The sequence below is a fragment of the Musca autumnalis genome, unplaced genomic scaffold, assembly GCF_047663935.1.
Source record: "Musca autumnalis isolate F117 unplaced genomic scaffold, ASM4766393v1 scaffold_4, whole genome shotgun sequence".
NCBI classification, from domain to species: domain Eukaryota; kingdom Metazoa; phylum Arthropoda; class Insecta; order Diptera; family Muscidae; genus Musca; species Musca autumnalis.
Window position 1 is genome coordinate 166,686,247 of NW_027411977.1, and position 13,294 is coordinate 166,699,540.

The 13,294-nt window shown below is 35.3% G+C and overlaps 1 protein-coding gene across 2 annotated transcripts in view; it reads left to right on the top strand.

Moving 5' to 3' along the window:
* The window catches only part of LOC141402817 (dynein regulatory complex protein 11), a 442,109-nt gene that overhangs the window by 66,994 nt on the left and 361,821 nt on the right, over positions 1-13,294 (top strand). The gene's annotated exons all lie outside the window — the stretch shown is intronic.

Genomic DNA, 13,294 nt, shown 5'->3' on the forward strand with positions numbered 1-13,294 from the left:
TAATGAAGATAATTTGGAGTAAATTTTATTTATTCCAACTCGAGAGTCCATAAAAATCTCTAAAAAAATTAATTAAAAATCGTACAGAATCTGGAAAACACGTAGAAAAGTGTGAGACCAAAATTATAAAGACTGGGTTTATTACTCGCATATTACAGCAACAACAAAAGACGAAAACATCGTTGGAATATTATTTCAAAAATATATTTTTTGGTTTAATACGAAGAATTGTAGAAACATTTTTAGGAGAGTAATGTTGAAATTACGACAAAAGAAAAAAACGAAAAAGTTAAAAAGCGCAAATTCTTTAAAATCGGACTCAAAGCACTGTTGTAAATACGTGCTTTGGATCCAAAACTGAATGAAGATGAAGATGCTAAAAAGTATCTTTGGCATCCAACATTTTGTTGGGTAATTTTTATCTATTCTAATTGTTTAGAGATAGCTCAGAAAGGCCACAGAGAATAGTTGTTGTTTGTGGAGATGAGCAAGTGATACAAACCCGAGAGTAACCGATAAGTAAAAGAGGAGAAAATAAAACACAAAGGTTTTTAGTATTCCTCGATGGACAGTCGTGCTGGACCTGGCCTGCTCACAGATGGAGTTTCTTCAACCGGGATTCCAGAGTTATCTGGCAGGATCGCCATGTAGTGAAGGTAAATTTTTGGGGGGAATACTTTTAGTGTACCTGACTGACTTTTTATACCGGCGCTTAGGAACGCCACTGGTATTCTAATTTTTATTGTTGTAGGCACTTAATAATAATGCCAATACAACGGTTTGATCAGCACTTCCAGAACGCTAAATAAGTTTATAAGTTGCAAATAAGTCGGCAGTAAAAACTTAATTGAATTTATTTACAAAAATGGCCTACATATATATAAATAACGGGATTTACTTATCATTTTTTCTTATGAACTATCATCCTTAAATGTAAACAATAAATCATAAACAAGTTAAACATCTGTTGATGAAACAGCTGGTGTAACAGCTGATTAAGTGGGTATCTACAGGGATCTATTGATGCGTGTATCGATAACATTCAATTACATTCGATTACACCACAGTAATGTGGTGATTTATTCCGCGCTGAAGGGTTTTCAATCCCGAACTAGTTTCACGATCGATGTATGGAAGATTAAAGAGAAGCTTCAAGTGACTATTGACAATAACCCGTTTATTGTCAACCCGATTTTTGAGAGCTGTCCATGCTAAGACGAAGCTATGGTGAGTTAGTGGGAACTTAGATACAATTTCCTTAGCTTCGCCGTCTGTCTTTCTAACTAAATGACAGAGTCTCTCAATGTCACTAAGACCAGAATTATTTACATATATCGCGGTGAAAAGGTCTCGGAATGTCGGCCACGATAAGAAATCACCATGAAAGGTTTCTATGTCGCATGGAGGAAGTACAAGGCTACCCAGCAAAAATTCGGATCCATTAGCCATTACGTAAACCCTTAAAAAGGTATGTAAATAAGCTTCTTTTCCCATTTCAAGTAATCTGAAAAATAATGGGATGCTTCTTAAAAAAATTACAAGGCAAACCTACTTACTTTGCTCCTCACTAAGTAATGAGGACGGTGGCACTGGACGGTGTGTCCGACTATAAATCCTAGGGTTGTGTGTTCAACGCTCACTGTCGGCACGCGAGTTTTTCGTGGTGCACATGTGCACTGCACATTTAAGTTCTTAAGCAACCCTTAATGTTCGTGTGCGTGGCATAGTATGTAGTATCTTTGGCTAGAAATCAGAGGGTTCTTGTGTTCAACTTGCACAGCGATCGAAATAAAATAAAGTAAAATAAAAGTAAGAAGTGTGATGAAATTAAAAAAAATCTCTACATCAACTGTTCTAAAAATAGAATTTTTTTCAACTTACTTTTCAACTTCTAGTTGCCACAGAATAACTAGTTATTCTAGTGGTCATAAAATAACTACAAACTGAGTGCGACATGCCCTTGTAAAAATAATGGGGAAGAAAGGGGGTTTGCGAGTTATTACGGCTGCCAAAAATCCCTTACAAAACCTATGATTTTGGGAGGACTTTTTTTGCTGGGAATGTACACTATCCGGATTTGGCGAAGAAAAGATTGAGTCACGAGTATGAAAACTGTTTTGAATGGAAGGAGGATCCACCTGAAATCCGATTTCCCGCGACGCCTGTGTCGAAGTGCTCAAGTTATTTGCATGGTCGCCCTGAAATTCTTCTGACGAAAAGTCCGAACTATTTATTGAGGTGTGAGGTGAAGATTTGGAGGATTGAAGAATTTTGCCCAATTTGCGATTCATAGTTGACCTACAAGTAATGTAAGTCTGATGACACACTTCGTATTTACTATCTAACGAATCTATGCCATCCTTTTTCGAATCTACCGCCGTCATTAAATAATCGAGACAACGATCGAATGTTAATTGGACCTTTGACCATAGCTGTGCTACGAAACTCTAATTCGTGCTGATCTAACTGATCATCCCGCATTTGGTTGAAATGGGAATCGAATTTTATCAAAGCATCCGATGCTCTGATAAAGAGATCTAAAGGTGTGACCGGCATTGTAGAGAATTTCTTTGTTCCGAAAAATTAGACAAATTTCCACGAATTTGTTGGAATAATTCAGAAAAAGATATACACAGAGATTTGCAAAGATTCAATAGAATTTATTATTTTTGCACGAGGTGTAGGGTGAACCAATAGCTAGTCAAAACTGATTTATTTTGCGGAAAAGGAAACACAAATAAACCAAATGTCCGAAATATTAAAAAAATTTCCGCAAATCTGTTCAAAAAATTCAAAAAGACAACAAATTTCCAAAAAGCTGCAAAAAATCAATTGAATTTATTGTTTTAGCAACGGGGTGTAGAGTGAATCAATGACTGAATGTCCACAATCGAATAATTTTTGTGAAATGGGAAAACACAAATGGCCAAAATTTCGAAAACCGAATAATTTGGGAATTTTCCTTGTGAAAAATTTGCAATTTCCAAAGGGACCGAATGTAGGGTGCACTACTTCAGAACAACCAAAAAAGCAAAAAACCGCAACCAAAAATTTCAAATATGTTAATAAAAAAGGTGATTTTAGTTTACAAATATAAATTTATATTGAATATTTGAATAAATATATATGTTATATTTACTAAAAATATAAATATATAATGCTGATTGTAGGGTGTACGATGTCCAAAAAACGTTTAAAACCAAAACCGATTATTTTTCAAAAAATTTGCAAATATTTATTTTTCCGAAAAAATATTAAAAAAATAATTTATATAAAAAATATTTTCTCCACCTGCGACCCACTGTAACCGTAGTTATAACGAAAAGGTAGATCGATGCCGCAGTAGACGTATGTTGGTATGTACTAGTAGGTAATAAGGTAGAGAGACCACAACATATTGGCTTGTTGTTGTAGGTTTTTTTTTCGTTTTATAAGTGACGCTAGAAGAAATGCAAAAAGGCGGGTAATTTGTAATACGTTTGTTGTTGCAATTCTCACTAGAGGGCTCTCCCTTTGGAATAATTATGGACGTAGGGATAGTGAGAAAAAACCGAAATAAAGAAAACAGCAACACGTATTGGCGATCACTACACTTGTTGGTGAATAATTAAGAAGCACAGTATGCCGTATATTAGATTTATTGGATGTAAAAAATAAACGACATTTTGCATGTATTTTAAACGGAACACAACCGTATTTTAGTGAGAATAACTATTAAAAGATTTGTTGTGTGGACTGTATGAACATGTTATTTGTAATTACCGACTAATAGGTGAATAAAAGGCAATCAGTATACCGAAATATTTTTTATGCAAATAGAGATAAAAAATTGAACACTCGCGATTTTCTCACTTATGGAAGACACTGAATTGACATACCTGGTATGTTTTTTGCTGGAATATGTGTTGTAGGTGATGGTGGTTTTATGATGTTTAGATGATGGGGATGGTGGTGAGGGGTGATTGGGTAAACTTTTGTGTGGCGAAGAAGAGAACAAAAACTTCGATTAGCACAAACAACACCGTGTAAGTTGTCCACTGATCCATCTCGATTACATGAAATGTTTAGGTGGACAACAACTAAATCCAAAGGAACTTATCCGGCTCGACTGGACCAAATGTTTAGAAGATAGCTCAGAAAGACCGCAGAGAATAGTTGTTGTTTGTGGAGATGAGCAAGTGATACAAACCCGAGTGTAACCGATAAGTAAAAGAGGAGAAAATAAAACACAAAGGTTTTTAGTTGGTATAATAATAATAATGGTGTGTAGGGTGATTTATTAAGGCGAAAAGTACTGATGACTTTACCTTGTATTGGGTGAGACGCGTTACAATTCGCGAGTAAACCTAGAAGTACTTCCGTACAGGTGACTAATAAGAGATTTGTGTATAAAAACCGAGAGTGAATCAAGGCTGTGGCAATCACTGTTTATTGGAAAGTTCTCACTACGATCCGAACTGAGCGAATATAGTTTCAGGGAGAAATTGCAGAGAAATTCCACTACCAAGAGAGTACTCTCTACGATCCGCACTGAGCGAACATAGTCTCTGAGAAGATTTGTAAGACAATGATTGGAAATATCACTCTACGGTCCGCCGTAAGCGAACATAGTTTCTCAGAAGGTTTGTAGAGAGCACTTAAGGAAGGGAGACCTCTCTGCGATCCGAACTAGGCGAACAAAGGCTCCCTGGAGATTTGTAGTGAAAATACCAACAGAGAGTTTCTAAATTAAACATTAGCCGCCAGCCTTGAAACACTTACAACTAGGAATCCATCAAGTATGCAAATTCAGTTAAGGTGAGCTTTGGCGATTTTATATTTAAAATTCCGTACTGTAATGTATCAAGATATAGCCGTTGCGTAACTAATACAAATGGAGAAGGTACAAATAAATTAATGACATGAGCATCATCCCGATGATGATTTAGTTCATAAGAGGAGAGTTATATCATTTACGAGTAAAGTGGTGAAAACCGATAGGAAATACATCCTGGTGGAAATATTATAGAATTTTGGCTTTTGGTTGTCTGTTGGTGCAGTCTTTTTGAACATTATTCGTTCGAATTACCGGGCGAAGAGAACACTGGACCAATTAGGATCCAACCAAATACAGTATTCTGTGCAAGAAGAGAAGCGAGTATATTTTGGAGAGTTCCGGCTTGTAATATTTTTGGATATAAGTTAGCTCCGATCAATAGATCTACAGGTCTACTATCAACGAAGTGTGGATCAGCTAACCGAATGTTTGGCAAACAGTGTGTTATATCGGGTTCCATTGAGACTGATGGAAGGTCATCCGATATCCGAGGGAGAACAAATGCTTCTGTTTGAAGTACTACAGAAGAACCGATTTTCAGAGAACAACTCTTCTGAGTATTAGCTGATACCGTTCCCGTTACTCCTGAAATAAGAGCTAGAGCAGGTACGCAAATTTAACCTATTCCTTATGGTGTCTGAGATAAAAGAACCCTCTGATGCTGGATCGATCAGAGCCCGAGCTGTATATTCTTTATCATTATGAAGAAGATTCACTATAGCAGTTTCCAGAAGAACACTACGATGTATGCAAAACTTGTTAATTTGCTATAGTTGGATTGGCACCAGTGGAGGTGGAAGCTATGTTGTCATTGTGGTGAACTATAGAATGACGGGAAGAAGAAGGTGTAGAATTTGATGGAGTTGAGGGAGGTGAATTAGTAGAACGGTGGAGGAGGGTGTGATGTCTTTCACGACACATATTGCAATTATGGGTGCTAGTACAAATTTTAATTGTATGACCCCGTGAAAGATAATTCCAACAACTGCCTTGTTTCTTCACCATTGAAGATTTTGGTCAAAAGGCAATTGTTTAAACTTTGGACAAGATCGCAAAGAATGAATTTCCGTAGGACATAGAAGACAAGTTATCGTGGCTGGTGATTTGAATTTTTTATAAACCGAATTGTTGGTGATTGGTGATTTAAATTCTTTCTAAGAAGACTTGTTATTGGGTTGAGGGCCTTTGATATCACGCAAACAGCCACGTATCTGAATTCTTTCAGAAATAAATGAATCCAAGACTTCCCAAGAAGACAAAGCCGATTTGTCTCTAATAATCTGTTCCCATAGAGTGACAGTTATTCGCGGTAAACGCTGAATACAAATGAATACTATGATAGGATCCCAATGTACTGTAGTGAAGGTGAATTTTTGGGGGGAATACTTTTAGTGTACCTGCCTGACTTTTTATACCGGCGCTTAGGAACGCCACTGGTATTCTAATTTTTATTGTTGTAGGCACTTAATAATAATACCAATACAACGGTTTGATCAGCACTTCCAGAGCGCTAAATAAAACAAGGTTTTTATAAGTTGCCAATAAGTCGGCAGTAAAAACTTAATTGAATTTATTTACAAAAATGTCCTTTACTTATCCTATTTTCTTATGAACTATCATCCTTAAATGTAAACAATAAATCATAAACAAGTTAAACATCTGTTGATGAAACAGCTGATTAAGTGGTTATCTACAGGGATCTATTGATGCGTGTATCGATAACATTCAATTACATTCGATTACACCACACCCTCACCCTTTAAAAGAATAATTTTTATACAATAAAAATTATGTTTATACTATATTTACATTCAAATGTAAATATATTTAAATTAAATTCCATTTTTTTAACATATTATTGTGGTATTCCTTTATTTTTCCATCTACTGATATTGAAGAATTAACGCCATTCTGTTCTATAATGGTATATGGTCCTTGATAAGGAGCCTGATACTTTCTTCGATTAATAACTCTAAGGAGAACTTTATCCCCAACTTTAAGGTTCAAAGAATTGTAATTATTCTGTAAATTAGATCGTTTGATGTTACTCTTTTTAAGGAATTGATTGGCTTTGTGAAGAGAACAATTAAGTCTATGCTTCAATTCTTTAACATAATCATATGTATTATAAAAAGGTTTGTTACTTTTTACCTCGTCATTGGGTAAATATGGAAGCATACCGAATACTAGTTCATACGGTGAATAACCAGTGTCAACGTGGGGTGTTTTATTATAGGCAAAAGAAAAGTAAGGTATCCAAGAATGCCATTCATTGTCTTTAGAATAATTAAGAAGAAATGCATTAAGTACACGGTGGTTTCTTTATATTGAGGCCAAAGTTTCATGGTGGTACGGAGTACTAAAAGTTTGTTCAATTTCAAGCAGTTTACAAAGTTCTGACATCAATTGGTTTGTGGAATCTGTGCCTTTGTCTGACTTCAAAATTTTTAAAGTACCATAAATAAGGATAAAGTTATCTACCAATGTTTTAGCTACTGTTCTTGCATCTTTTGTCTCCATTGGACAAGCTAATATATACTTGGTTAAATCGTATTGAATTGTTAATATGTAACGATATTTATCAGAAGTTCTTAGAGGTCCTACCGTGTCTATGGTTACTATTTCGAAACTTATTTCTGGTGTGTCAGTCAGTGTATACTTTTCTTTAGTGTGTTTTGTCTGTTTATTCAGCTTGCATTGGGCACAATTTAATATGTACTTTTTGACCATTTTGTTCACATTTTTGCATAAAAACCTTTGTTTAAGTTTCAGTGTTGTTTTTCTTACTCCAAGTTGCCCGCCAAGTTTCGACTTGTGGAATTCTTCGATTATTTCCGTTTGCATTTTGTGATCATAGATTTTTCTTGGTTCGCTGTAGATTAGTATTTTTATCACTTCTTTCTTTTCATCCTGTATATGTGTAAATATTCTTTTGAATTCTTTGATATCCACCTTCTTGAATATATTATCATTTTTGCTTAGTGCTAACTCGCTCAATCTCAAGTTACGCAGTTTTGATGTCAACTTTTCCAAAGTCATCTTGATGTTCAATGGATCTTGCTACATTTGACTATGACGTTATTGTCGATTATGTTTATTTGTATGTTTTTTTATTCTTCTCTGGGAAAATTTGTATTTTTCTGTGTTTGGTCTGTCTTGTATATTCTTTGGTGATTTCGATGCCATGGCTCGTGTTATTGCTAATATCCGCTTTTCATCATCTCTAGCCGGTATCATTGATTTAATTGTTTCAATATTTAACTTTATCCTCGAAAGGGCGTCTGCATTTGTATTAATTTTGCCTTTCTTATAAATGATCTCAAAGTCGTAATCAGAGAGATCCATGTGTATACGAGTCATTTTTGACGATGGATTCTTATGGGAAAATAGCGACACAAGAGGGCTGCGATCTGTTACTACCATAAACCTCCTACCATAAAGGTGTGGCCTGAAAAAATTCATGCCCCAATGTATAGCTAGTAGTTCTTTCTCTATAATTGGTTTATTTAAGTCATGTATTTGTAGAGTTGTGCTGGCGTAAGATATTGGGAGATCGGAACCTAAATCTCCTTGGGACAGGACTGCTCCAAGAGCGTAATTTGAAGCGTCCGTAGTTAATATGAATGGTCTCTCGAAATCTGGGTATTGAAGTATAGGTGGTTTCAATAATTTCTCTTTCAGTGTTTCGAAAGCTTTTTGACATTCTGGGCTCCATTCGAAAGGCTTGTCTTTCTTCGATAAGGTATTAAGACTCTTAGCAATGCCTGCAAATCCAGGAATGAAACGTCTGTAGTAGTTGCAAAACGCTACAAATCTTCTGGTTTCATCTGCATTCTTCGGTACTGGATAGTTTCTTATTGTTTTGGATTGTTTTGATAGTTTCTTATCAGTTTTATGCCTTTGTCGGTGATCAAATGTCCAAGATAAATAACTTCTGGTTTCAGAAAGCTGCATTTAGTTGCGTTGAGCTTTAAATTGTAGTCTCTTAGGCGATTAAATACATTTATTAAGTTGTTGTTGTGGTGTTGCAGACTGCATCCGTAGACAATTATGTCATCAACATATAGAAATGCAGCCGCGTCTAAACCGCTAAGCGCTATCGTCAACATTCGTTGAAAACTGTTTGACGATATCTTCAAACCAAACGGTAATCTTTTAAATTGATAGTGACCATTTCCAGTGGAAAACGCTGTAAGAGGACGTGATTCTTCGTCAAGATTTATTTGGTGAAAAGAACTAGTCATGTCTAGTGTTGAAAAAAACCCCGCTCTTCCAAGCCTATCCAGAACATCTTCTAATCTGGTCAGAGGGAATTTGTCATTTATGATCTTATCGTTCAATTTTCTGAAGTCTACTACCAAACGCCATTTCTTCTTATCATCCTTAGACTTTTTGGTACCACTAACAAGGGAGAATTGTAAGGACTAACGAAGTTTTCAATTATGTCATCCTTGAATAATTCTGCTACCTGGTTATTTACTTCATTCATCTGTGTTTGTGGTAGCCTGTAGTTTTTAACGTATACTGGTGTATTATGATTTACTATTATATGTTGTGAGTAGAAGTTATTGGCCGTTAGTTTATCCCCTGGTAAGTGAAAAATGTCCTCAAAGTCTTTTACTATGGAAATTATGGAATCTTTAGCTTCTGAATCATTTGTCCCAAAATCCAAGCTGCTTAGGAGAGTTTCACCTCTATTATTCAGTTCAGAATAGGATTTACTAGCTCTGTAAATATAGTAATGATCTAGTCTATGTAGTTCGAGATCCAGTTTTTTTTAATGTGACTATCATTAGTTGTATTCAATAATTTAACATGTTTTACACCATTCCTTGGTATTATGCAATTTGCTATAAAAACTCCGTTCGCAATCTCTTTGTTTATAATAATGCTGTCATTGATATCCACGCGGATTGGTACAATCATTTCCGTTCGAGGTGGTATTTTTATATCTTTTGCACGTTGTTGGTTTGTATTTATTGGTAACGTTATTTCATAGTTATTTATAAGGAAATTGACTGTATATGTTTCAAAGTCAATTTTACACAAAAATTTTGTTAATATGTCGCGTCCTATTATACCATCAGTCGGTATCGGGAAATCTTTTTCTACTATGTAGAATGTATGTGCTATCGCTTCAGTATCAGCGCATAAAGTTAAGCGAGAAGTTCCCATGCAATTCACTGAATTTTCAGTAATTCCACTCAGTTTTGCTATTTCGTTTGTATTTATATTTTTCACGTCTTTATTTTTGCATATCGATACATCTGCACCTGTATCTATTAAGAACGATAAATATTTATCTATGTTTTTGCATTTCAATGTTATAAATGCGCTCGATTTAATGCTAATATTAAAAATCTTCATATTTGGCCATCTTGGACAACTTCCTCTGTCATCCGGCCGTCGCAGTTTCCCTGCTCCTCATAAGCATACGCTCTAAATTCATCTTCCCTTCTGTTGTTACTTCGATTACGTTGGTATGTGTTATTATTGAATTGTCTACCTCTATCATAATTCCAATCATTAGGCCTTCTGTTGTATGTTTTGTTATAACTATCGTAACTGTTATTATTGCTTCTATTATTTGCATTGTTGTTATTGTAACCACTATAACCGCTACTTCCACTTCCTTTGTTATTTGGTCTATGCTCATTATTATGCCTTGCATTATGTCCTCGGTCGTATCCATTATAGTTTCTATATCCTCAGTTGTAATTGTTATAATTATTATTTTCACTGTTCCTACATCTATCATTGTAACTGTTGTTAGAACTACCACTTCTTCCTCCATTCATGTTCTTTTTTATAGTATAAACACTTTTATCCTCATTCCCTAAACATTTTTCTGCATGCATGCATCTCTGAACAGCCTCATTCACATTACTTGGAGGGTTAGATAATAAAATAGTCTTATACCCAGGATTAACCCCTTTAACGCCATGTTGTCGCTAACTTTGTAAATAGCATCCCTTGTTTCCTGTGATGGTTTTGTTAAACTGTTGATTTCGAAAGCGCTTAATTGGTCTGTAAGTTCTGATATTTGCTCTCTAAACTCACTTATTGTTGCACCTGGTTTGTAGTTCCTAACTCTGTCAGAACTTGTTGCAACGTTCTAGGGTTTGGGAAGGATTCAATTATAAGTTTTCGCAATTCACCGTATGTTGTTGGTTTATTTGATCGACCTAAAGTGTTCCGCACTTGGCTCGAAAGTTTAAAGTTATAAACGTACTTAATGAATAGCTCTCTTTCTTCTTCTATTACCAAATCATGTAATAGTTCAGTTTGAGACAAAAAATCGTCTAAGAACTTGTACGCACCCTTAAACACCTGTAGATTCTTTCCTACTACCGAAATGTCAAATGCCATGTTTGGTAAGCTTTCTTTATCTTTTTTTGTTTTTAAGTTCTTTAAAATATCCTCTATTTCTTTACACAATAATTCAATTCTTCGTTTTGACTGAGTTAGTTCTTCAGTATTTTCAACTTCATTTACTCTATTTTCAATTATTTTTAATTTATCCAATTTTTCATCAACATATTTCTGAGAAAATACTTTGTTCACGCTTTTCTTTAAATTTGTCTTTAATGTATCTAATTCATGTACATATCCGATAAATTCCTCCTTATTCCTTATAATTACTTAAAAATATTCAAAAAATGCATTACAAAAAAACATTAAACATATTTATCAGTGTGAACCCCCCTTAGTAAATTACAGCATTGCCATCACCAAAGATTGATTTAGGTCATTCAAAATCACCTCTGATTGTGGTTACTGATTATCTGATTTTTATTGAAGCACCCGAGTAGTTGTTATTATTAGTTGATCGTGATAATTAATTTTCTGCAGTTTTTATTTAGATTCTCCTTCTTCAAATCACAAATATTTCTTTTAGTTATTCAAGTTTTTGTATTTTAAGTGTTATTTCTGATGTTTCCTTTTTGTAAAAATTCATGAATTTAAACCATTTATTTAATATAAAGAAAGTTCGGATTATTTTATTGATTATATTTAGTTTGTCATCATTTGTGTGTTTGTGTATTTTTTGTTAACCCATTCTTCTTTGGCATTTGGGCTTTAATTTCGTCCACCAGCTTCCACAATTCGATGGCAACATTCCATGGTGGTGAAGGATCTAAATTTATTCTGGCCTTAAGGTCTGCCGACTGACGACGGAGCTTCACAAGTTTACCTCCTCTTTTATGTTCCGGCTTTTCCGTCCGCGGAATTCTAACCAGCTCTTCTTCTTTCCTTCTCTGCTGCCTCATAAAGTATTCCTCGATGGACAGTCGTGCTGGACCTGGCCTGCTCACAGATGGAGTTTCTTCAACCGGGATTCCAGAGTTATCTGGCAGGATCGCCATGTAGTGAAGGTAAATTTTTGGGGGGAATACTTTTAGTTTACCTGACTGACTTTTTATACCGGCGCTTAGGAACGCCACTGGTATTCTAATTTTTATTGTTGTAGGCACTTAATAATAATGCCAATACAACGGTTTGATCAGCACATCCAGAGCGCTAAATAAGTTTATAAATTGCCAATAAGTCGGCAGTAAAAACTTAATTGAATTTATTTACAAAAATGGCCTACATATATATATAAATAACGGGATTTACTTATCCTATTTTCTTATGAACTATCATCCTTAAATGTAAACAATAAATCATAAACAAGTTAAACATCTGTTGATGAAACAGCTGGTGTAACAGCTGATTAAGTGGGTATCTACAGGGATCTATTGATGCGTGTGTCGATAACATTCAATTACATTCGATTACACCACAGTACTGTGGTGATATCATATACGGCCATAGCAGATAAACAACTATTTATTCCGCGCTGAAGGGTTTTCAATCCCGAACTAGTTTCACGATCGATGTATGGAAGAATTAATAGAAGCTTCAAGTGACTATTGACAATAACCCGTTTATTGTCAAACCGATTTTTGAGAGCTGTCCATGCTAAGACGAAGCTACGGTGAGTTAGTGAGAACTTAGATACAATTTCCTTAGCTTCGCCGTCTGTCTTTCTAACTAAATGACAGAGTCTCTCAATGTCACTAAGACCAGAATTATTTACATACATATATCGCGGTGAAAAGGTCTCGGAATGTCGGCCACGATAAGAAATCACCATGAAAGGTTTCTATGTCGCATGGAGGAAGTACAAGGCTACCCAGCAAAAATTCGGATCCATTAGTCATTACGTAACCCATTACAAAGTAATGTAAATAAGCTTCTTTTCCCATTTCAAGTAATCTGAAAAATAATGGGATGCTTCTTAAAAAAATTACAAGGCAAACCTACTTACTTTGCTCCTCACTAAGTAATAAGGACGATGGCACAGTGAGTGTGTGTCCGACTATAAATCCTAGGGTTGTGTGTTCAACGCTCACTGTCGGCACGCGAGTTTTTCGTGGTGCACATGTGCACTGCACATTTAAGTTCTTAAGCAATCCTAAATGTTCGTGTGCG